Raw genomic sequence first — 21498 nt, 5'->3', positions numbered from 1 at the left:
TATAGCCTGCTCTATCTCCCCGAAGGGACTCAGGGCGGCTTACAACAAAGTAAAACACAGTGGCAAACATTCAGTGCCAAAGATAACATAGAAACAAAAATCAGAAAGCAACTTAAATAAGCAAGACAGAGTTCCACACAATTTGACATATACACAGTAAAAACTCTTAAAATTCAACTAAAACCATTGGAGTTAAAATGGCATGCAGAAAATCTGTTGTAGCTCAGCCCGAGCTGGAGACAGACTTTGGCCTCATTCAAGACTTTGATTCTAGTCCTGAAATGCCTGAAATCCAGCTACCTTTGCCTGAAGTGGTTTCAGCAGAGGATTCAGAAACCAGAGATAAGCATTCCTCTGTTCAGTCAAGGCCAGGTCAACAAAGGCCAGATAGGAATAGCAGCCCAGAGAAGGAGGATGGTTTTGACAGAAGGAAGATGTTTACCCAGGAACGCAGCCAGAGGAAATGTGTGTGAAGGAGTCAACGTCTGGTTCAGAAACGCACTAATGGCCAGCTTTCCCATGAGAAGTATAGCTCTCTTTAGAAACAATAGCCTTGAAATCTCCTTAAATACTTCTTGCTTTCTCTGCACTGCAGAGGTGTCATCTTTGCAATTGAAGTGAGAAAGATCTCTGTCTTCGTGTTCCTGCATCCGCTGATTTTCAAGCCAAGATTCTGCCTTGTGGATTATAATTATTCCCTGCCTTGCTGTACCTTGCTTCCAGTTGAGCCTTCCTGATTCTTTGCCGTGTGGATTACAGTTTTCTTGGATTACCTTGAGTTTGGTTCTTGTTCCTTGTGGCTTCCTGTTGTTTCCTGTTTAGGAAGTGAACATTGTGTGGACTACTCCTGATATTTCTTGTGGGACTAAGCACAGTTCCAGTTTGGACTATAATCGTGAGAGACATTCTTGGACTTCTGTTTAAGGACAGATAAGTACATTGCCTGGTGGTTCATCCACCCTATTGACTTTGAACTTTACTTGCTTGTGCTTTCTTATATTCTTCAATAAACAGCTTGATTGCTTATATTCTGGGCTTCAGTGTGGTTTTCAAGGTGTCCATGCAGCCTGGGAGTGTGACAAAATCAATGAAGGTGGATGCTCAGCAATTAGGCAAGGGTATGTATGAAATGTAATTAATTAGTCCTCCTCTTCTCCATAAGTTAAAGTGCATGTGTTTTTAAAGCTTTTTAGGAGAGGAGGGAAGGGACCATTTTGAATTCTTTTGCGAGGGAGTTCCAGAAGCAGAGGCAATCACGGAGAAGGCTCTCTCTCTCGTCCCTGCCAGCCACGCTTGAGATGGGGGTGGGACCAAGAGGAGGGCCTCCTCTGCAGACCACAGTTCTCGTGCTGATTTGTACATGGAGATGAGGTTTTTCAGATAGTCTGGGCCCAAACATCTTCAGCATGACTCTTAGCCTATAAGGGCTTGGGTAAATCATCAGCCAACTCCTGGGCAAGACTGTCTCCATGCCATTCACCCTGAGTTCCATAGAGATTCCACTCCTGGATCTATCACACATACCAACTGCCCTCTCAAAGTTGTGACAATTTGCATAGTAATATGACTCACAATAGCCCGAACTATTTTATGGGATAAAAGTTAAGGTAACTGTCTCTCTCCCTGCTGCTGTGTCTAAATAAATGTATGAACACCCAACCAGAGTAAAGACTAACCAACTATGAGTCTGGATCACTATATTTGAGCTGGGGTGATCCACCAACCAATGAACCACCAACATCTTTCAACTTTTAGTAATATAAAAATGGTGGCTGTTGAAAAGCAACATTAAATAATTATTGCAACAATTTATAGTTATGAAAATTAGGTAATTATGGTTATGAAAATCTGGTAGAGCTGGTACAAAGGTTGACAACGTGAATGTGCTACATTAGAGTCTCACTTATCCAACATTCTGGATTATCCAACGCATTTTTGTAGTCAATGTTTTCAATACATCGTGATATTTTGGTGCTAAGTTCGTAAATACAGTAATTACTACATAGCATTACTTTGTACTGAACTACTTTTTCTGTCAAATTTGTTGTATAACATGATGTTTTGGTGCTTAATTTGTAAAATCATAACCTAATTTGATGTTTAATAGGCTTTTCCTTAATCCCTCCTTATTATCCAACATATTCGCTTATCCAACGTTCTGCTGGCCCGTTTATGTTGGATAAGTGAGACTCTACTGTATTTATCTTCTGAGCCCAAAAAAATGATTTCTGGGCCTGTGGTTTTTACCTTTATTTTTCAACAGTCTTTAGGAGCAGCAACACACAGTAAAAAGCCATAGTTGAAAAAGATCGCACCATTCCATAAACTCTGTCTCAAGTATATCAGGATTAATAATTTATGTATATCAATGATGCTCCTAGGAAGTAGAAGGAAAAGCAATGTGTGTGTGTGTGTGTGTGAGAGAGAGAGAGAAAGAGAGAGAGAGAGAGAGAGAGAGAGAGAGAGAGAGTATTATTTGGCCCATGTATGATAATATATGGGCCAAAAAATGTTTAATAGGCTGATGAAATGCACTTCAATCCTAAAACTGGAATCACAAGCTCCTGAAATTCAGATCTCTTGATTCATTCAAAAAATTCATACCAAATCAATTCACACAATATAGACAACCCTTTTCACACAGCTGTACAAAATCCACATTGAACTAGATAATATGGCAGTGTGGACTCAGATAACCCAGTTCAAAGCAGATTATCTGACTTGATATTCTGGATTATATAGCTGTGTGGAAGGGCCCTCGTGTCCTGCTTGTTTCATTAGTGTCATGTGTCCCTGTACTGTAGCTTCTCTTCTGCTGCAGGGCAGCATTCAGGAGCATTTCCCCTCCTAAGACTTTTCAGTGAGTGACGGATGCGTTTTATGAACTGTAACCTTTAACAGAAGTTTTGGGTTTCCTCCAGGATATCTAATTTTTTTTTGTAGCTAAAAGGATTAGGGGGGAGGGGGGTAGTAGAAAAAGCAAACCACAACATAAAAGGTGGATTCCTATTATATCATGGTGAAGTTCTTTAGAGCTACGTATTACAACTGTTTTTCTTGAAGGGGAGCAATAATCGACATGGGCGAATTTGAAAGTTCTCTCCATTTTGATATTCGGTGACAAATCCAGACCCCTATTTTGCACATATATGGGAACTGGCATCACATTTGAACAATATTCATAAATTATTATGGATAGGCAGGAACTGAAACACTAGCATACAATTAGTAATCTGTGTGTCAACCACTGCTATGAACAGTCCTAACTAGGATTGCAAATTCTCAGATATTTTGTCCTCACTTGCAAAAACAAATTGTGGTAGTTTTCACCCTATTTTAGGTGCAAAGTGGATATTTCTCCACAATATTCTCCATGTATGTTTTGCCTATGTTCTCCCCATTTTCTTCTCATACTGTTCTTCTCATTCAATATGTCCAATTTTTGTGCAAAAAGAAGAAGCTTTGCAAAAAGGCACATTCTGTTTTATCTTTAACACCCTGAATGGTTTAAATACCAAGAGAAAAAGTGCAAAATTCTTTTTCAGCTGTTACTCTTTTCTCCATGCTTTCCTGACTGTATAGATATCTATTCCTTTTAAACAAAGGATCAAATAGTTATATTTTCCCCTCCACTCTTAGTCTTGATAGGCAACTACAGGGAGGTAGACCAATGACATTGCTTACGTAGCTATGAAACACATAGGGTGTCCAATACATTTATTTTTTAGAGGGTCAAACATTTTTGTAGTCTAAGGTTTAGTAAGCTCAAGTACCTTTGAGCCCAAGCCCTGCAATAATGCACATGCTTATACTGAAGCATAAGATGCCAGTTCTTCTCCATTCACCATGCAGCAGCTGAAAGTGGTCTTGGGGTTTTTTCAAGAATGTAATAAGATATTACATCGGCCAAGTATCGTGGCCAATGCAGTAATAGCCAATGGGAAGTGAAGGCCCATTTCTCAGACTCAAGGTGTATATACAGTTCAAATCAATGCAGGTCGATACTACTTTAACTACTGTAGCTTAATGCCACAGATTAATGTGAATTGTGATTTTACAAGATCTTTACTTTTTCTGCCAAAGAGTGTTTGTGCCTTAGCAAGCTACAACTCCCATGATATCATAGTATCGAGACATGGCAGTTAAAATGCTGTCAAATTGTATTCATTTTACAGGGTAGACGCACCCTCAGCAGGTAGCTTAGTGCTTGTCTACCCTACTTTCATTAGATAGTTATCTTGGGCCTTGTCGTAATTTTCCCCTAATCAACTTTGGCCTAGAAACTTACTTAGGTGATCCCTCATTGTCTAGGTAACTATGATGGCCTTCCAAGTGTAGTGTCTTGGCAGTGGGTTTGTAGGTGACTATGGAGTCCTTTCTTGACCTGCATGTTCTTCCACAGTGAGGCCATCGCCTTCCTCTTGGCATGTTTCTCCCTTTCACTCTCCATTCATGCCTCAACACTGCTGGTCACAGCTGACCTCCAGCTAAAGTGCTCAAGGGCTAGGGCTTCCCGGTTCTCACTGTCTATGCCTCAGTTTTTAAGGTTAGCTTTATGCCCATTTAAAATCTCTTTTCCTGACCACCAACATTCAGTTTTCCATACTTGAGTTGGGAGTATAGTAACTGCTTTGGGAGATGGTGATCAGGCATTCGGACAACGTGGACAGTCCAACGGACTTGATGGCGTAAGAGCATCCCTTCAGTGCTGGTGGTTTTGCTTCTTCCAGTATTCTGACATTTTTCTGCTTGTCTTTCCAAGAGATTTGCAGGATTTTTGAAGGCAACGCTAATGGAATCATGCCAGGAGTTGAGTGTGACGTCTGTAGACAGCTCATGTTTCGCAGGCATATAACAGGGTTTGGGAGGACAATAGTTTTATAAACAAGCACCTGATAGAATCATAGAATCATAGAATAGTAGAGTTGGAAGAGACCTCATGGGCCATCCAATCCAACCCCCTGCCAAGAAGCAGGAAATTGCATTCAAAGCACCCCCGACAGATGGCCATCCAGCCTCTGCTTAAAAGCCTCCAAGGAAGGAGTCTCCACCACAGTCCTGGGCAGAGAGTTCCACCGCTGAACAACCCTCACAGTGAGGAAGTTCTTCCTGATGTTCAGGTGGAATCTCCTTTCCTGTAGTTTGAAGCCATTGTTTCGCATCCTAGTCTGCAGGGCAGCTGATAACAAGCTTGCTCCCTCTTCCCTATGACTTCCCCTCACATATTTGTACATGGCTATCATGTCTCCTCTTAGCCTTCTCTTCTGCAGGCTAAACATGCCCAGTTCTTTAAGCCACTCCTCATAGGGCTTGTTCTCCAGACCTTTGATCATTTTAGTTGCCCTCCTCTGGACGCTTTCCAGCTTGTCAACATCTCCCTTCAACTGCGGTGCCCAGAATTGGACACAGTATTCCAGGTGTGGTCTGACCAAGGCAGAATAGAGGGGGAGCATGACTTCCCTGGATCTAGACACTATATCCCTATTGATGCAGGCCAAAATCCCATTGGCTTTCTTCGCAGCCACATCACATTGCTGGCTCATGTTTAACTTGTTGTCCACAAGGACTCCAAGACCTTGATATCCCTACAGATGTCCCGATCCTCAAACACTCTCTGCTTCATTTGGAAGAATTCTACACTTGCAAAGCTCAGGCAGTGTTGTATTTCAATGCCAATGTTGACTTTTGTGGAGAGATGGCTGCCAAGGTAGTGAAAATGATCAACATCTTCTAATGATACACCATTAAGCTGTATTTCTAGCATTGCAGAGGGATTGGCTGGTGCCTGTTGGAAGAGCACTTTGGTTTTCTTGATGCTTAAAGAGATGTCGATCTTCTCATATGCTTCTCCAAATATGTTGAGATTGGCTTGTAGGTCTTCTTCTGAATGTGCACAAACTACGTTATCATCAGCATATTGGAGTTAGATGCTGTTTTGGCTTTCAGTCTGTTGAGGTTAAATAGCTTGCCATTTGTCCGATAGATGATTTCCACTCTGGTGGGAAGCTTCCCATCCAGAAGATGAAATATCATAGAGATGAATAAGGAAAATAAGGGTTGGCAATAACATATCCCTGCTCGACACCTGATTCCACCTTAAATGGGTCATCTAGCAGTTTGGATACATTGAGTTGTTACAAACATATGTTTATTTTATGGGATATTTATATAGAAATTCTATTGATTATATGGACATGCTATAGGTTCATTGCATTACATTTTACTGGAATGAATGCAGCAACCTCTGGAGAGAATCCATTAAATTAACTTCCAGTTCACTGAAAATTGCGCACTATAGAAAGAAAAGTTCATCATTTGATGAAAAAGACAACAACCTTCAGTCTATTCTTTATTCCTGTGCAAATTTAAGTAAACTTTACTCAAACTTAGTTGATGCTACTCATCTTTATGTTTCTACTCAGCAAGGTTTTGCTTTCCTGAATATTTTTTCATATGTGAAATGCATAGAGTCTATATAAAGTGTATATCCTTATTTTCTCGTTCTAAATTGCTGAAATAATGCAGCAAACAAATCTCATGGAAATCAAGAATGGAAGGATATCAAATACCCTAATATATCTCTGATCTAAATTCTGCGTGAATAGTCATCTTACTGCATGGCACTCAAAAGGATAGAGGAAAAATAGATTTCGTAACTTGTTCTAACAATTGAATACAATAAAAATGTAAACATTTTAGCTATTTTAGCTTTATTGCTCTTTCTTTCTTTCTTTCTTTCTTTCTTTCTTTCTTGTTGTTGCTCTATAAGATGCAGGCATAAATTAGAGCTCCTTGTGTTATTATTTATTGTTTATTAAAACTACTAAAACTCATTTACTGCCTAGCGGGCTTTTAAACAGATGTAAAATAATCCATACACATACACATTAAAACCAAATGCATTTAAAAAAAGTTATTTGAACTTGGTATGCAAAAGAAATTCTTATGTAGTGAAAAGCAGAAGGGCACACACATCAGCTGGTATTTCTGGCTATCAAAATGGATACTATTAATCTGCTTCACATGTTTCCCTGTAAGAAATTGTAGAATATGAGGGATCAATTTTCTAACTTTTGAGCTGAGGAAAGCTACTTTTCAGGAGTTTCAGGAGCTAATTAGGTAGATACCTGATTTTCTTGCTGTATGGTGGCTCCAGGTAATTTATCAAGTTTGTATGTGATGTCATAGATGGAGTTGTTCAGTTACATCATAGAATATTGCTCACATGAGGGATCTGGAAGGATCTTCGCATGTGGTTGGAATTTTGTCAGATTTTAATGGAATCTTATTCTAATGTGAAGAGTCAAAGTTGTGGGATGCTTTACAGGTATCTATAGATTTTGGAGTCTATATTAGGAAGCAATGATTTGCTCAGCCTTGGCCTTGGTTGGACCTAAAATTTTTGAATTCTTTTCCCATTTTGATTGTGACCTGCCTTGGGGCAGATTTGGTCCACTAGTAGATAATAGGAAATGGTTGTCTCTAGATATTTTTGAGAGATCGGGGTGGTGTTTGGGACAATATTCATTCATCTTTAATTTCATGCAACTTTCTTGACTACATTTTTCAGGGCTCTCTGAAAAAGTGGAACTGGTGATTCAGGCAAAGCGCAACAAGTTTCAAATAGCCTTGGGATTTCAAAACATCTCCTTGGACACTCACTGTGTTGTTATTACCAATCATATATCCAAAAGAAACCAACACAGAGATAAAACTAGACACTTGCAGTCATCAGTGTCTGTGTCCAGTTCAGTACTTGCAGGAATACACATAAGAGCACCATTAAAACTTAGGACTTGTTCCAACTAAAATGTTATCTAACATTATTTTTCAGAATATCCAAAGCACCAGGAAGCAATTTCCACTTAAGATTTGTCAATTGCTTGACATGTCTGTGATATTTAATTAATTTTACACTTATCTCTGACACTCTGACTGCAGAGAGTGCTAAAAACTAAAATCAATTGCAGGATGTCCGTAGTCACACTAAGCATCTCAAACTGTACCTTATTGACTTGGTGGGAGGAAAATAAACATTGCAAGTAACTTCTTTGGGTTATCACTATTTTATTCAAGTGCAGAAAGTAACTTGGATATGTTTCCCAGTCATTATAAAATCTCCTATTTCTTGTGGGGTCGCTATCTTTTTTTTTTAACAGTCAATGGTATTGATTCTTCTAGGAGTATATGATATGAAACTTATAAGGCTGTATAAAAAGATGTACATTAACGATTACTGTGATGAAATGGAAATAATATTTTCTATTATTCATTTCTTAAAACTGTCAGGAAGAATAATAGAGTAGGAAGAGTTTGTGCAGTTTTCTCTCTTTATTTGAATGTTCAGGGATGTTTCAGAAGATTTCCCAGTGCAGAGACTCAATACAAGGTTGTTTTTTTTACACAAATTCCCCATTTTCTTTACATATTTTTTCTCCTGTACAAGAAACAGCATTTTCTGCACATAAAATGTGTTTTTGCCCATAAAAATCATGTATTTTTACAGAAAAAAATCTGTGCTGCAGTAATTATTCATCTTTGCATGTGGGGATCAAATAAACAAGGATTTTAGATCCCTGCTACTACATCCACCAGTACTACATTTCACAGTTATTACTGTAATGATTTCTTCAGTTACTATTTCTCAGTGTACACTGGTAAGGGATTAGCAAGAACAAATGATGAGATGATGGGAATGAGAATATTCATTGTCCACACACTTGAAACTTTAATGCTTAAATCCATCTAAATCACTTTAAAATGTATTTTGGTTTGGTTAAAGTATAGGGTGGCAGTAGCAATCCTAGCTGTAATAAGAATGGGTGGCTTGTAACTGCATCTTAGTGCAAGATCTTTAGCCCACCTTCTTTGCTGCATAGGGTTGGCAGGTCCCACATTTTGATCTAAAGCAGTGGTTTTCAGCATGGGGTCCCCAGATGTTTTTGGGCTTCAACTCCCAGAAATCCTAACAGCTGGTAAACTAGCTGGGATTTCTGGGAGAAACCCAAGAAGGCAAGGTGGTTGCCTGTTGAGACACTGGAAGTAGCCCAAGAAAGAAGGAAGGCGAAAGGAAACAGCGATAAGGGGAGATACGCCTAATTAAATGCACAATTCCAGAGGTTAGCCAGGAGAGACAAGGAACTGTTTTTGAACAAGCAATGCACAGAAGTGGAAGAAGACAACAGGATAGGAAGGACAAGAGATCTTTTCCAGAAAATCAGAAACATCGGAGGCAAATTTCAGGCAAAAATGGGCATGATCAAAAACAAAGATGGCAGGGACCTAACAGAAGCTAAAGAGATCAAGAATAGGTGGTGTGAATATACAGAAGATCTGTATAGGAAGGATAATAATATAGAGGATAGCTTTGACGGTGTGGTGAGTGAATTAGAACCTGTGGAGTGAGGTTGAATGGCCTTAAGAAGCATTGCTAACAACAAGGCAGCAGGAGATGACAGGATCCCAGCTGAGCTGTTTAAAATTTTGGAGGGTGATGCTGTCAAGGTGATGCATGCCATACGCCAGCAAATATGGAAAACACAAGATTGGCCATCAGATTGGAAAAAATCAATTTACATCCCCATACCAAAAAAGGGAAATGCTAAAGAATGTTCAAACTTCCGTACAGTGGCACTTATTTCCCATGCCAGTAAGGTAATGCTCAAGATCCTGCAAGGCAGATTCCAGCAATACATGGAGCGAGAGTTGCCAGATGTCCAAGCTGAGTTCAGAAAAGGCAGAGGAACGAGAGACCAAATTGCCAATATCTGCTGGATAATGGAAGAAGCCAGGGAGTTTCAGAAAAACATCTACTTCTGCTTTATTGACTATTCTAAAGCCTTCGACTGTGTGGATCATAATAAACTATGGCATGTTCTTGGTGGTATGGGGATACCAAGTCACCTTGTCTGTCTCCTGAGAAATCTGTATAAAGACCAAGTAGCCACAGTAAGAACAGATCACAGAACAACAGACAGGTTCAAGATAGGAAAGGAATGCGGCAGGGCTGCATACTTTCACCCTCCCTATTCAACTTGTACGCAGAACACATCATGCGACATGCGGGGCTTGAGGAATCCAGGGCCGGAGTTAAAATTGCTGGAAGAAACATTAACAAGCTTAGGTATGCAGATGATACCACACTGATGGCCAAAAGCGAGGAGGAGCTGAAGAGCCTTATCACCAAGGTGAAAGAAGAAAGTGCAAAAGCTGGGTTGCAGTTAAACGTCAAGAAAACCAAGATCATGGCAACTATACCTATTGATAACTGGCAAATAGAGGGAAAAAACGTGGAGGCAGTGACAGACTTTATATTTCTAGGCACGAAGATCACTGCAGATGCAGACTGCAGCCAGGAAGTCAGAAGACGTTTACTTCTTGGGAGGAGAGCAATGGCCAACCTTGACAAAATAGTGAAGAGCAGAGACATTACACTGGCAACGAAGGTCCGCATAGTCAAAGCTATGGTATTCCCCATAGTAACCTATGGATGCGAGAGATGGACCATAAGGAAGGCTGAGGAAATGAAGATAGATGCTTTTGAACTTTGGTGCTGGAGGAAAACCCTGAGAGTGCCTTGGACTGCAAGAAGATCCAACCAGTCCATCATCCAGGAAATAATGCCTGGCTGCTCACTGGAGGGAAGGATATTAGAGGCAAAGTTGAAGTATTTTGGCCACATCATGAGGAGACAGGAAAGCTTGGAAAAGATCACGATGCTGGGGAAAATGGAAGGAAAAAGGAAGAGAGGCCGACCAAGGGCAAGATGGATGGACGGTATCCTTGAAGTGACTGGCTTGACCCTGAAGGAACTAGGGGCGGTGACGGCCGACAGGGAGCTCTGGCGTGGACTGGTCCATGAGGTCACGAAGAGTCGGAGACAACTAAATGACTGAGCAGCAGCAGCAAGCCAAAAATAAATGGGAACCCCAGGTTGAGAACCATTGATCTAAAGAATTAGTGAGGCTGAGATCTCTGGACTGTCAGCTAACCTGGTAGATCTCCTGAAGTATTGAATTCCTCTCCCAAGCCATCTGCATGCCTGGAGGAACTGAAGATTTTCTGCACACATCAGGCAGACAACATTTCAACTTTAGGAGAAGGAAGGTAAAGTAGGCAACAGTAGCATAAGTGGCATGTTTTATATTGGAATTGGTTGTGGAGTCTACGGAGCTGTGAATTTGCATTAGAAGTCCAGCAATACTGCCCAGCTTTCTGAGCTTGGAAAAGAAAATATTGGGAGGCAAGGAGGGGCCTGGGTTCTCCTTCCCAATAAAAATCACTTGTTGTGAGAAAGTTATACCATTAGATTCCAACTCAGGACCAAGTCTTTCACCCAAGGGAGACTGAGGAGGTGAACATATACACTTGACTTTAACCTGACCCACATAGTGGCCTTATTAAGTGGCCTTATGAAGTGGCCTTATTAATCCCAAGTCTTTTTATCTGGCTTCTTAGTCATCCGTTTTTTGGGGGTCTTAATATTTGTTATGATTTTAAGGTTTTATAGCTCGCCCAGACTTAACATATGTTTCTAGACAGAACACCGAACAAGACTATTAGCTATTTTTTGGTTGTGATTTTCTTGTAAAATGAAGAACTCAGATTCTATAATTAGCTAATGACAGAGCCAAGTTAGGACTGTGATAATCAGCCATGCCTCAGTCTATATTTTGGGTGTGAAATCTCGAGTCCATGGTAACTGAAGTAACCTGCTGATACTTCTAACCAGGAACTAGTAGGGGAAAAAAAAATACTGCCAGGAATTTACCTATATATTTTTAAGTTGTCAGTTGCTCTTTTACTTTTCTCTCTTTTAATATTCTTTTTATGATTGTAAAATATACAATTAAAAAGAAAGCATGTACCTTTTAATGACACAGAAGTGAAATCTGGTAATGTACCAATTTATTGCAATATTTGGAGTTGTTTCAAAAAAATTAACATAAGACACTATGACTGTGTTTTATGTACAAAGTAATTCTTCAACTGATATAACCTGGAACATACTCTAATTTATTGCAATATGTGTTATTACTCCTTTCCAGGACAATTAAATGTTTAGTAAATGGATATGGCAGCCCGTAAATCAACAGAGAACCTATTTGGAAACAATATTTTCCAAAGCAGGTTATCATGAATAATACATGTTTGATTGATTTGCATATGCTGAAAAGTTATGCAAATCACATTAAGTAAATTGTCCATACAGTGAGGTGTTTTGGCAGGAGGTAAATAGTTCCGTCACACAGCACATAAGCAAAATTACAGAGATAATCATATGGAAATCAGCCTGCTTTTCTGTAATTAAAATATAAACTTCACAGCAAGCTTGATTCCCCAAGACTGTTGTGTATTTGATAAGAAAGGGGGAAAAATGAATCCAAACATTCAGGATTTCAGTTAATGGGCAAGGTATGACTATCGTATATAATTTTACCTTTTTCATAATGCAAATTATTCCCAATCACCCAATACCCCTTTCTCATGGACTGTGCTACAAAAATAAACATGATAATTGATTAAAAGAATTTGCCTGTCACCAATCATAAGAAAGATGACTTCCCAGCATGGAGACACTTTGCTGATAATTCGATCTAGCAATTAATGATAGGCATGAAAGCTTGCCTATCAACTGGTTTCAAACTGAAATCATAGAAAGTGATAGAAAAGAAACAACCTACTCTCTTCTCACTTGAATTACTGTTTCTACTGCTATTCGAGCATGAGCATAGTCAACTGAGGTGGCAGGGGAGGGAAATAGTGTGTATGTGAAAAGAATGGAAAATAAAATGGTTTTTAAAAAAGAGGTTAACTATTTTTGAGGTAAACATTGATTGCTTCCAATATTTGTATTTTTTTCTTTCCCCGATAGGAGGAAATTTGGTATTTCCACCAAACCTTGCTACAAATGTATAGTTCATACATTGTTAATGACCTCTGCCAGTTTAACTTCATATTATATATTCATATGTACTTTTTTGGTCATAGTAAAAGTTAGTATCACCCCTTTTCCTTCTGCAATGTCCAAAGTGCCCAACCATCCACCCACCCAGACCCCGCATGCTGTCTTTACCTATATCCATTCAGTTGTTTGTGGAGAGCATGGGGGTGTAGGGATGAGTCAGAGAAATACCTCTTTATGTGTAGCCAAATGTAGACTACTGAGGTAATCTGCTGAGACCTCTGGAGGGTCCAACTTGATCCCCTTTTACCACCACCATTACTATGCTTTCTATCAACTATAGAATTTCCATAGGGAAGAAGCATGTGGCACTCTTATGCTACATGTGACCATATATGATCTCAGCCAGAAAATAAAAACAGTTCAAATTTGATTGCTTTAGGAATGCATTTACAAAACCTGCCATTTTCACACAGAAAATGTTGTTTGTATATCTTGCATGATTTCTGTCATGGTATTATATTTTTGGAACTATTAAGGAAATTAGGACTCTCTTGGCAAAAAAAAAAATTTAACTAGCAATTCATGAGTAAACCAGTTTTTTTTTATAACCTGACACATTTGGGGGTGGAGTTGAACGCTTTATCTCCCCCTGGCTACAGCCCTGTATGAGTCGGCGCTGCCATATAATTCAGTTAATCTGGATTTTATATGGCAGCGTAGATCCAGCCTGAATGATGCAAGAAGAATTAAGATACCGTCCATAGTTGGGGCATGAAACCACAAAGGGCTCTTCTACATTTGCACTACAACCTGAAAGAAACTGGCATAAAGGAAGGGGGTAGCTAAACAGTTTCTGGGGAAAGTGCAGGTGGAATCGGGTTAACAGCTGAAAAGCACGCGTTTAAAAGGTGCGCTTAAAACCAAATTCTGCATCAGAAATAATCCTCAGAGTTCAAAGTACAGTAAATGCATCAAATGCCAGGAATACAAAAGCAAGTAAAGTCCAAACATTCTACACAAGAACAGTCAGCAGGAACATGAAACATGGAATCAGGAAGCATGAACAGAAAGAAACCTGGAACTAAAAATCCCATGGAAGACTTGACTTAGCTCCAAAATCAATGTTGTCTGGACTGAGGGAATACTCTGCTGGCCTTTCTAATATAGACAGAAAGCCACACCTTTGCCCTTCCAAGACTTATAAGGTCTTATTTGATAATAGCCAAGTTGATCTTCACTGTGCTTCATGAGATACCCTATGTTGCCGAAACATTAATCTTCTATCTAACCATTGTTCATTCACACGTCCACCTGGAGTTGTCTCTTCCTCCCTTGCATCTTCCTCCCCTGAACTCATTTCTGGCTCTGATCTTGCATCTCTAGGGAACTGCCTGTGTTGTAGCTCAGCCATCATGGCCTGTATTCCATCAAGAGATGGAGTTGGAAACAGATGTTGCTGCGGATTTTGCAGACATTTCTGCCCCAGATAGGGGCGCCTTGGCCTTGCAGCTTCCTGATATGGTTGTTTCAGAAGAACCGCTAATTGGAGAACATTCCGATGTCTCCTCATTGTTACCTACACCAGATGGTGTTGACCTGGGTGCAGATGAGACTTTTTACAAAATAGGAGCAGGAGGGAGGGAGTGAGACGGAGTCGAAGGTTAGCTCTCAAATTGGATAATGGCTAACTTTTCCATGAAAAGTTTTGTGGGTCCTATACTCCTTAATTTTGCAGACTTGGGATTCTTTAAAAGTGCCCCTCACTGTATTCTCATTGCGGTGTCAACTTTGCCTTTCCTCGGAAGAGGTTCCAGTTTCCAGCTCCTTGCCTTGTCTCCGTGCCGAGTTTCCAGCTCCAGGCAAGCCGCACCATGCTGCGACTCCCAAGGAGACCTCTACTTATACCAAGTTTTCCTTGTTCCTGAATTGAGATTGACTCTGCCTTGTTTCCTTGCTTTATTGCTCCTGCTACGAGACTTTGCGAGTGGATTTGGAGTTTGCAGATTTGCAGCGCTGTGTTCCTGCTATTGTTTCTTGGATAAACTTTGATTTCTTGGGAGGAGCTATCGAGTTCTCATTTGTGGATTACAATTTGGACACTTCTAAACCCATTTGGGACTACAATTGACTTTATATAAAGAACTATTTCTTACTCTGACTTTCTGCCTTAATTCCGCATAGATATATATTTTGCTACAATAAACGGCTTGTGTGTTATATTGGCTCCTGTCTGGTCTTCGAGTGCTCGCACTGCCTTGGGGTGCAACAGCCTGTCTCGAATGTGGGACAGAGAGCTCTCCTGCTTAGGACCTAACATCTCCCGATTTTCTTGCTCATTTGCAGGCCCAGAATCCCCACTGTCAGCATCAGGCTGCCTAACAGGCCCAGTGAGATCAGGTACAGGCATAATCAATGACTGAACTACAAGTTACAGTTGGGTGAAGAGAATAAGAAATCTGCTTGTGTGTACTTTAGGATCTCCGTATGAGCGCATATGAGGTCCAGCGTGTCAGGAGCTGATTTCTGCTGTTCCTGAAGACATCATAAATCTTCTCAGTGACATCTTGAGGCCAGCAGGGGGCATCGGGGAAGAAACTTCAAAGCCCATGGATGGAAAGTTGTGAACGGGCAAGGAAGGGGGGCAGGGAGAACAGTAGAAAACCAAAAGTTGTTGGGCAAAATTGCCATTAGCGTCTTTCTATAGCTGTAGAGATTTAAGCAATTAAAACCAATTCCAAAAGAACTTTTGTGAGTGATCTTTGTTGCTGGTTAGATTCTGCAGGGACTGATACAGCACATCTCAGAGATTTTTTTTTAAAAAAACCCTTCTACAGGATGTCCCTCATCCACTCTCTATCTTGATCCACTTCAAAGGAAGGTGTGAAGTGGTAGGGGAGCATTTCCCGGGACTGACAAGTCTGCGTGTGGATGTGCTAATAGGTTGCGGGATTTTTTGTCCCACTTTTAAAACCTGCATTTTGATGCTGTCTAGAAGCATTCTTGGTTTTAGAGAAAAGCCAGGAATGAGAAACAATATATTCCTATCTGTCATCTCATGTGCTTTCTATAGTTTAGATGGAAACTAGCAATGGAATCAAAGACTAATGTAAAGTCAATGAAGACCAACAATTTTTTGGGGCAACTATTACACCTCTGGGTGAAGACATGAAGAAGACATGTTTGGTTGTGCTAAGACCCTGGAGAATTCTAGCCTCCATTAGATGGAAGTATTTTCTCAACTCAGACCAATTCTTCACTTTGTGGAAGAAATGAGTTATAACACCAAAGACCAGAGTTCAAATCCATACTCTGCCATGGGAATCTAGTAGGTGTCTCTCAATTTCAGAGGGAGTCAAAAACAAACCCTCCTCTGAATAAATCTTGCCAAGAAAACCACAGAGACTGCACCTTAGGTTGCCGTAAATCAGAAACAACTTAAAGGTGCACAACAATGACAACTATCTGCAAATTTCAGGATTCCACAGGATGTTGCTGTGGTACTTAAAGTGGAACCAAGGCACTACAGTTGGGTAATGTGAAAAAGCCAGAGAAGAAAACTGTTCAGAAATGTTATTTTTAACCTTGAGTCAGAAGAATACTGTAGATACTATTCATTCTCACTTGTGGAGATTTTCATCCCTCTGTATTAGTATCTACTGGGAATCTAAATAGTAGGCATGTCCGATCGATGGAAAAAATGTTTCAATTCTTGTTTCTAAAGTAGGGGGTGCCAGCACTTCGATATAGAAAGTATTTCCGAATTTTTCACCCAAAAATTCCGGATATTTCTGAAAATTCGCAATGATTTTTAATGTTTCTAAAATGGCGGACACACATGTGCAATCGCCAAAAAAAAAAAAAAAAAGGAAACCGGGGGGGGGGACTTTTACAGGGCTCTCCCGCCCTCATTTCTTGAGCTATCCTCATCAAATTTGTTACAGTGGGAAATCACATTCAACACTCTTTGCTCAACAAATTGCAGAACATTTCCTGTCTCCTATGATTTTTGGCGAATTTTCATAACTTTTTATAATACACTATTTTTCAATATTTGAAGAAACCTGTTCCTAGTTTGAAAGTCTTATTTCCTGTTCAATTGGGTTCTTATCACTGTGAAAGTCCCTCTTCTACTTGTGTAAACTTTGGATTAGAAATGCAGCACATGCCAAGCAATGCCTTGGCAGGAGTGCCACTGTCCTTTGGAAACTATAAATTGCCTTTGAACTTTTTGATCAATGGTGCCCCTGGCTGACCTTGTGATGGCAAAAATAAAACTCTTGCCTAGGACTTTGGATTAGAAATGCCCAAGCAGAAGGCAAGCAATGCCTTGGCAGGATTGGCAATGAACTTTGGAAACTATAAATTTCCTTGGACCCTCTATTGAACCAATGGCTGATCTTGTGATTGCAAAAATAAAACTCAGCCTGAGGCTTTGGATTAGAAACGGAGCGTGAGGAAAGCAATGCCTTGGCAGAAATGCCCACATCCTTTGGAAACTATAAATTGCCTTGGACCCTCTATTGAACCAATGGCTGACCTTGTGACTGCAAAAATAAAACTCAGCCTGAGGGCTTTGGATTAGAAACGGAGCGTAAGGAAAGCAATGCCTTGGCAGGAATGCCCACATCCTTTGGAAACTATAAATTGCCTTGGACCCTCTATTGAATCAATGGCTGACCTTGTGATTGCAAAAATAAAACTCAGCCTGAGGGCTTTGGATTAGAAACGGAGCGTAAGGAAAGCAATGCCTTGGAAGGAGTGCCAACGTCCTTTGGAAACTATAAATTGCCTAATGCTATCTTTTCAAGCAAGGACTCTTTGCAAGATCCCACAAGCCCCAAGCCAATGCATTATTACCCAAAAAATTTACACATTCTCACTCCCAAGAGAAGGATGAACCAGCAACAAAAGCCCAAACCCTTACCAGACCCAAACCATTCTGTCTCTACAGCCAGAACTTCACCCTCTCTCCCTCAATACAGGCAGCTTGTTTGCTTTCCGCTTGCTATGCGCAGCACACCACCCTCTCCGCTCGGAAACCCACCCCAGAATGGCACGCCAGGGCTACGCAGGGGGCTTTTATGGCGATCTTCCACGTGGGCGCAGAGGACCCTAGCCCCCACCTTTGCATCCATCGTGGAAGCGTCTGATTGGCCCAGGAGCGGCAGCCATTTTAGGCTGCGCTAGGCTCCCATTCAAGGTAGGTTGCAGAAACATATATATATATATATTAAATATATCTAAAAAATGGGGGGGGGGGCAATTTAACGAAACATTAAGACACATTTAGAGAATGGGCCAACGATGGTTCAAATTACATTGCTGGTTGCGCCCAGGGACAACGTCTTGGAACTCGATTCAAAAAGTGAGAACAATCCGAAATAATTCCGATATAAGAATCAAAACGATTTTTTGGACAACCCTACTAAATAGTATTTCAATCAGCGTACTATTCAACAAGTGTATAGCCCCAAAATTCATAAAACATTACAAGTATATGCATGAAACAGATAAAAATATCATGTCCATCAGCAAGTGCTCACTCTCTGATCAATTGTGTATCTGAAATGAGCAAAAATGTAGTAGCAGTAGTAGTAGTACAGTATCAAAAGTACCAAAAGTATCAATTGTTTCATTTATCTTTAAAATATGTCATCTCTGGACATTTCATATGTTCTCCAGTGTGATTACATGGGCCAGAAATCCTTCATTTCATCATTATCCATTGTTTTGTGTATCCACATGAAGTCCAGCAATGTATTTTTCATGGATATGTTGCACGTACTGTAATAGTAGGAATAATAGAAGCAGCAGAATCATAGCGCTATAATTGGGCAGTGTGAAAGGGTCAAGGAGTCTCAAGAGGACCAGAAATTATTGGATGCAGGTTTGGATGTGCATGGGGACATCATTTCAGATGAAAGCATAGGGGAACCTGTCTGGGCAGAAGGGAGAACTGCTTTAGAATGGCAAGACTGCTTCTGTTAAGAGCTGCTAAGGGAATGTTTTATTAACAGGCCTGTTCCATTAACATACAAGGTCATTGCAGGCCATAGTTCTTTTGTGGTGAAACAGAAATTGTTACATGGTGAAAGGGAAAAGAACAAATAGCAAAATGCTATCATAAACAACAACTGCAATTCATTTCATGGTCTTGCATGTGAAGGAAAAAAATGTGCACAGAATATCATCACTTCTGTTGCTATTTGTGCGAAGAAATGGCTATTATAAGAGGGCACTGAACTAAACACCATTAGTTTCACTGCCAAATGTTACAGTAGAGTACTTGGCAGGTCACTTTTTTTTGTATGATGCACCAAGCAGACCAATTTCCAAACAAACATTCTGGAAACAATTAACAGCGGAGCAGGAAGAACAAGCAGCCACAGTCACATATTGGCATAGTTTTAAATTGCAGGTTAAACAGCTAAACTGCCTCTTTTAAAAAGCCCCCTCTTCACAATATAGGATCAATATCTATTTTTAAATGTACTCTCTAGAGGAAGAGAAGGAAACTTTTTCTGCTTTACCAAGAGAGTGTTTCAAGTGGTGAATCAGTATGGGAAGCATATCATGCTAATTTGTGTTTACTAATATAATAGTAGTAGTAGTAGTAGTAGTAGTAGTAGTAACTATTACTGTTAACTGTTAACAAGTTCAGATGCATATGGCTGGGAAGAAATCGATAAATGAATGTTCTAGTGGTTATTAGGGTCCCTGGTGGTGGCACGGTGTGTTAAAGCGCTGAGCTGCTGAATTTGCAGACCGAAAGGTCCCAGGTTCAAATCCCAGGAGTGGAATGAGTGCCCGCTGTTAGCCCCAGCTCCTGCCAACCTAGCAGTTCGAAAACATGCAAATGTGAGTAGATCAATAGGTACCGCTCCGGCGGGAAGGTAACGGCTCTCCATGCAGTCATGCTGGCCACATGACCTTGGAGGTGTCTATGGACAACGCCGGCTCTTCGGCTTAGAAATGGAGATGAGCACCAACCCCCAGAGTTGGTCACAACTGGACTTAATGTCAGGGGAAAACCTTTACCTTTGCCTAGTGGTTATTATGAGAGATACTCATTGAGATAGCTGTTGTGGCTTTTTAAAAATTTCTTTGTCAAAACTTTTTAAAAATTCCCTAAAGCCAGTAGATGTATGAATATTTCTAAAAGTTGGTGGGAGTGTTCCCCTGTTATCTTGTGTCACTGTATAGAAAATTCAATGAGATAGCTCTTGTATTTTTTTTTTAATAAAAAATGTTGTTTATAAAAACTTTGGAAATTCTCCCAAAATCTGTGGATAAGTGAAATATTCTGAAATGTGATGGGCTAACAGGGGTAAATGTGTTCGACCATTGTAGCAAGGTTTCACCTCAATAGCTGTGAAAATGAGGGAGAAAGGAGTCCCTGAAGTTTCCCCACTTACACAGTTACTATCACTAAAAAGTAACACAATTTTGTTATTCTCGTTATAGTAACAAAATTTTCAGTAATTATACTTTAGAAGTGAAATGCTGGCACCCACTAATTTTGTAATGAGTTTTGAAACATTTTTTCATCGATCTCACAGCCTAAGTGTTTACTTTATATTCAGTTGATGCTACAGTTTCAGTCAGACTTCAGCTGTGGTGTGTCGGGAAAGCATCATGTGCGGTATAAATACTATTTTGTGGATATATCTCTGACAGAAGCATATGCCATACTATTAATTCCAAAACAAGTTTGAAAAAGTGTTGCCAGTTTTGGAAAAACAAATACCATCACATTTGCAAAACAGAATTTGGGTTAATTTCAAAGCAAACTTTGTGGATAAACACATATGTTTCCCTTTTGTTTTTAGCTCCACAGTGTTATGGTTTCCAAAAGGAGTGATAATTGCATTGGGCTGCAAGTGGGTAACCAAGTATGCCTCCATTACGTATATTCCAGGTGGTTATTTATGCTAGAACATGAAAGAAGCCTCACAGATCTAACAATGTTTATTATGTCCAACATAACAATGGTTGGATTCAAGGGCAGTTTGTAACCAGGATGTATAAAGTAAACTGATAGCTCTTCTGAGGTTTTTCAAGTTTGCCAATTTGTACTAGCATATCAGTAACTGAAGAATAAGACTGTTAAACCCTTTCTATATATGCATTCTGTCATTTTAGAAGACTTTGACAAAGAGATTGCTGGATGGGAAAGACTCCTTCCCATTCAAGGTTACTATTACTGATACAGGTTGAGTTTTCCTTATCGGAAATGGTTGGGAAGTGTTCCATATCTTGGGATAGGTTAGAATACCTGCATAATCATATACATAATGAGATATCTTGGAAATGGGACCCAAATCTAAACACAACATTGATTTATGTTTCATATATATCTTTTACACTTCGCCAAATAGGATTTTTAAACATGTTTCAGCAATTTTGAACAAAGTTTGTATACACTGAACCTTGTGACCAGATTAGCAACTCTAAGGGCACAATCTTATAGTTCCTCAGAGAGCAGCCATTGGCATACTCTAGGATATTGAAGATCTACTTCCCTGCAGGTGGAAAGGGAGGTCCATCATTCAGGTAGGGAAAAAGTTCATTTTTGCAATCACTTCTATATT

At 40.0% G+C, this 21498-nt stretch overlaps 1 long non-coding RNA gene across 1 annotated transcript; it reads left to right on the top strand.

The window, feature by feature from the left end:
• The first annotated feature begins 7076 nt into the window (after window positions 1-7076).
• Window positions 7077-15650, top strand: LOC134299126 (uncharacterized). The gene is made up of 2 exons (XR_010006270.1): window positions 7077-7327; window positions 15251-15650. It is a non-coding gene; the product is annotated as an uncharacterized LOC134299126 (long non-coding RNA).
• Window positions 15651-21498: the final 5848 nt, after the last annotated feature.

This window comes from Anolis carolinensis, chromosome 5, assembly GCF_035594765.1.
Source record: "Anolis carolinensis isolate JA03-04 chromosome 5, rAnoCar3.1.pri, whole genome shotgun sequence".
Classification (NCBI taxonomy): Eukaryota; Metazoa; Chordata; class Lepidosauria; order Squamata; family Dactyloidae; genus Anolis; species Anolis carolinensis.
The sequence above is the reverse complement of the archived record's forward strand: the minus strand, read 5'-3'. Positions and strand labels throughout refer to the sequence as shown.